Genomic DNA, 5356 nt, shown 5'->3' with positions numbered 1-5356 from the left:
AGCTAGACATTATATTGAAATTAGAAACATTAAGATTTAAGATACTAAGATTCTAAAGAGCATACTAATCCTTTTATCCTAGACTTGTTCATGGTTTGCCTTTTTTTTCCACGGGGGTCTCACTGAAACCAGAGATATTATGTACTTTTACTTGCAAGGTCTTTAGATGCACCTATTTAGAACAAATTCAATCTCAGCTAATTCACATTCCTAGTGAAGGCTGTGGGTTCAAAAATTGGATTTTTGGGAACTTACAGAACCACACTTTGGTTGATCTCTCAAAACTTAAGATGAATGCAGCCATAGATGAATGGTGATGGAATATAGCAGGGCAAAGCCAGGATTGTATTTCACTTCTGTTCTTATCAATGAGGGACACTGACACTCAGACTTGATCATATTTCTCTTGATTGTTTTATATTATGGGCATTAAATGGGTTCTAATATTTTCTAATCTTATTTCTTCCCAATCCAAACACTCAGTAAATTTCCTAAACAAAAGAGAACAAGTTCTCAGTGATCCAATGAAGCTAATATTTACCTGTATGGAAAATTATGTGAAGTTTGCAGATGGAAAAAAACAGAGTGCTGTGATTTCTCTCTTATGATTACCTAATTCATCTAATGAAACTGTAAAGCTTTTTACCTTTATGTGGATTTTTCTTGACTGTGGATGCTTTTGAACAGCAGCGTCTTCTCATCCTCTGACCTAAGGGTGAAAAGTAATACATTATCAGTGGAGACAGGTAATGCAAATAACTGTCCACATACAATAAATGTGTCAGAGTTCACAGACATTTTCCTTACTGTATTTACCACTGACATCCTTGTGTAGAGGGATCTGTAAAACAAAGGATTATCATGACTGATTTTTAGATCTCTGCACAGTTTTGTCCCTAGTGTGGAACAGGAACTTATTTGCTCTTTTCTATCATTACTCATAGATGCATCAGATACACATTGTAAAGATTTCTTTATCCTTCAAAATGTCACACTGGCAGGCAATACAATTACAGTTACACCACTTTATGAAAATAGAAAAAATTACCAACAGGAAAAAAGAGCATCTCAGTGTCCAGATGCACCGAAGTGTAGAATAAACTGCTTTGGATGGGCAAAGCCACTGAAATATTCCCTCCCACCACACCTAAATAAGTGAGCTACTGACTGCACTTGACCACAGTGCTGGTCACAATAAAGGGGAGAAAAAAGGTTTACTCTGGAGCTGGGGGGGGGGGGGGGAAGGGGGAGCAGAAAGGACAGAGACAGATGATTTCTCATCAACAAAAACTAATATATGGTCAATGTTTCTGGAAATCACTGAGGCACAATTTACAGCCAAGGCTGGTGATGGAACCTGAGTTATCTTATCACCATAATTTAGTTCTGATGTAACAGAAGAATGGTTTAACATGCCAAGTACATTTATCTTGCACACCCAGACACTTTTACTTCGACATCAGTGCTTACAGATGAGGAACAGTGTCCTTTGCACGTTTCCTCCCCACTTTCTGACTCATGAAAGCATGAGTCATGCACATCAACAGGAAGGAAATGCTACTATAGGAACAGCAGGTATTCATTTGGGTTTTATTGATATGGCCATCTCCTGTCCTCCCTGGACAGGTTTCCTTTATGTTCCTGAAGACACTTTAGAAAGTGTCCAACTGCCCTTGCACTGTTCCTAAAGTTTTTCTCAAGGGTTATGGAAAAACCTGAATAAAAAGAAGCAAAAAAGGCAAAGAGAGCAGAAGGGCTTCAGCTACCACTGCTCTGGCAAATAGCTCTACCAGCACAGACACCAGGAAATGATAAAACTGGGCAGCTGACTTAACCAATTAGAAAAACAGCTTTCACATGTTTCTCCATACTCATATTTACACATAAAGCAATTCTTAGAAGGTTTCTAGAAAATATCAAGCATGGCAAGTCTGCTGTTCTTAATCTTTGGACACTTAGCTTATTTATCTCACATTTACTCTTCACATCTGGTATAAAATACACATTGTAAAAATCATGGTGAGTCTCAGAGATTCACAATATCAAACCTCAAGTCTGCACAGGCAACTCTAGATTGCACCTCTCAATTTAAAAATGCTACTGAACTATCCTTCTGCAAATGCACAATGACATCTGCAGAGATGTGGCTATAGACAGATGGAAAATCCTCTGTTTTCAGGATTTTAACTGCTCTGTGAATTTTGAATACTGCAAAATGGTAACTAAGTGCCTCAAGATACTGCAGATGAAGTGTGGATTATCAGCAGTAAGAAAAACCCAAAAAAAAAAAAAAATAAAGAAAGGTTTAGACTGATTGAAGATCAGAAGCATTACTGAAGAACAGTTTCACTGTTCTATAAAGAAGTTATTATATACTCTGTTAACCTGACTGATGCATGTTCCCTTATTTCATATGGGTAGAAGCTTTTTCCATTAACACATTTCCCACTACTGACAAAATTATACTATTTTTACATTGGTGGATTGTTGGTTATCTACTGGGAAAATATAATAGGAAGTATTTTCAGAAGAGCAGAATTCAGAATACAGATTAAGGTAAAAGTTAATCATGCTGTGCAACAGGCTATAGCAGAGGAAACACTACTGTACAAACCAAAGCACTGATATGCTACCACATTCTGCAGTCTAAGACCTTTTCTAAGTTCAATCTCCTTTTCATTGTTTGTTTCTGTTTGTTTCTTTTAATTAAAATCAACTCTGTTTGTTTCCTTTAATTAAAATCAACATAGCAAAGAAGCATTTTATATAAAAAAAGGAAAGAGAGGAAAAGAGAAAGCTGTGTTAGAAGACTATTATACTTTACCTTCTGCAGAAAAGACATTGAGGCACAAAAGACAGAGAAACAAAAAGCCACAAATTGCCCAGAGCTTCATCCTTCCAACGAGACGTTTCTGAGCACGCTGAAGGTGCGTCTTGCTCTCCTCCAGCACAACCTCAGCTTTTTATAAGACAGAGTCAAAGGAAGATTATGTTCAGAATGGGTGGGGAGTTGGCCTTTTTATTGCACCTCAGCACACGAAAAAAACCAGCACTTCCTATTTCAAGGAGCAATTTACTCAGAATGAGGCAGCATAGAGAGTTCCTTACCAGTTACACAGGAGCTTGAAGATTAAAGTACACAGGGATGTTCTGAGGCAGAATCCTTGTCCTGTGCTACACAGCAGCCTCTCCAGAGGACCTGGTGTGCTCCTCTGCATGCTTGGAACCGGAGAGAGCACAGCAGAACTGAATCTGTATGGACAGTGATTGGGGCTTGAAAAGGCAAACCAAACCCAGGGTGTTTTAATCAAAGCAATTGCCAGTCTGTTATTACCATAATTAACAAGACAGCTGGTTAAGCAGCCGATTTCTGAGTTCATTATTAACATCTCAGTTTCTGTTATATCTGGATAATTAAGTTGTAAAGATTCCAGCTAACAGTTAAGATGTCATCAAATTCAACAGAGTGTACTTAAAAAAAAAGTCCTTCAAGGACGGATCAACTATAGAGCTGTGTCACTTTAAACAGGCAAAAAGTTCAGCTTTGAGAGCATTCAATTCTCCCAGCTTAATCTGGTAAGATTTGGGTCTCTAACAACAGAATGTGTTAAAAGCCATGTAGCCTTAAAAAGTGGGAGCAGTATCTGCAAGCCACCCAGACTTGGAATTACAGCAAGATAGAAGGCTTCACTCTGGTGCACAAATGTTGCCCCCAGCCCCAGTTTTAAAGGTTTCCTATTTCAGATTTGGAATTTGGCTTGTTTCTTGCATTCATCAGCAGCCTTCCAAATTGGGTCACCCTTTTATCTACCAAATTTAGCCCCAAAAGATTATTTCTGCAGTCCTACCTAGCAATATCCATAGATGTGAAGACTGCTAATACCTGACAGCATTTTCTGTTTGCCAAGGCCAGCATTACCAAGGTTCAGGAATCAAATCCCCAACAAAACTTGCTAGAAGATAAAATTACCTTCAAAGTGCTCTATGAAAGCCCTGCTTCACACTGGTACACCTTGTTCAGCCTGTAGTAAGGCTGCTAGTTCACCTAAGTCAGGAGGGACTTCTACAGTTCAGTTGATGCAGAGAAAGATGAATGACAACAATGTTGTTGTCATGATCTCAGGCTTCTTTTGACTATTGAAACATATAGGTGTGAGTCCTCATTTTGTACTTTTAAAGTCAACACTTCTGCTGGTTAAGACTGAATCAAATAACATAAATCCCAACATAAATTGAGCTTGTAAAATGGAGCCGGTCAGCCTTCTCACAAAGGTTTGCAGAAAATCTGAAATGTAAATAAGGCACAAGAAAGGGTTAGTAGGAGAGTAATTTTTCTACAACATTCAATCAGGCTGTCTGAGTAGTGGTAGCACTGAAGCAAGGATTTCACTTTGTGACTACAGTTTTTTATCTCCATTATACTTTCTGAGAAAGTTCCAGGCAAGCTCATGTACTGAGGAAAGTGAGTGAATGGCTGTGTGGGGCTCAGTTGCCAGCTGGGGTTAAACCACATACTCAAATAATTTTTCATGTATTTTTAGCCTTAACTAGAACCATCACCATCTCTTTTTGTGTGCATGATAAGAAATAAAAAGTGAATACAGAAAAGTAACCAGGTAAGATGGGAGATGACTTGCAGAACAGAACCTCATCTCATGATGGCTATTGACACTTCCAACTTGTTCATTAAAACAAAAAGTGCTGCCAAAAGCACTACCTCAAAACCCCCCATCTTTCTTTTGAAATATTTACAACATAATATTGGGCAATGCAAGTTATGTACAAAGACTTGTTTTTCAAAACATACATCACTGCACTGTGACTTTACCAATCACCCCAAGCAAGAAAACAGCATGTGCTCCCTGAATGCCCCACTTGTTTTCTGCGTGGAAGAGGCAGGCTGCTACTTGGTCTCTGTTACAATCCAAGCCTTCCAGCTACTATGAGAGGAAATAAGGCAAACCTGTACAGTCATCACTGCACACCCAAAAGCCCCTGAGAGAGGGTTTGATAGGAAAAAGAACAAGTGCCCATTTTTTCAAGGACAGCATCTCTTTCAGGAGTTTGCCCTGTCTTACTGTCAGGCTGATCTAGGAACGCAAACAGAAAACCTGAAACTTTCTAAAACTAAAATACTGCGTGAATTTATCAAAATAACTTCTTGGGGTGAGGATATTGTAATTTATTTATTTTCACCAATTGAGAGGTCTAGTTGCAAACCTTGAGAGATTCTTTTGAATAGGTATTGGGGTCCATGCAATATACTTTGCTTAGCAGTTTTGAGAAGAAACATAGCTGAGGAAGAGGTTTTTCCTCCTAAACTGAATAATTTTAGAAGAAATTCCTGTGCTTTTTA

The sequence above is a fragment of the Ammospiza nelsoni genome, chromosome 8, assembly GCF_027579445.1.
Source record: "Ammospiza nelsoni isolate bAmmNel1 chromosome 8, bAmmNel1.pri, whole genome shotgun sequence".
Taxonomy (NCBI): domain Eukaryota; kingdom Metazoa; phylum Chordata; class Aves; order Passeriformes; family Passerellidae; genus Ammospiza; species Ammospiza nelsoni.
The sequence above is the reverse complement of the archived record's forward strand: the minus strand, read 5'-3'. Positions refer to the sequence as shown.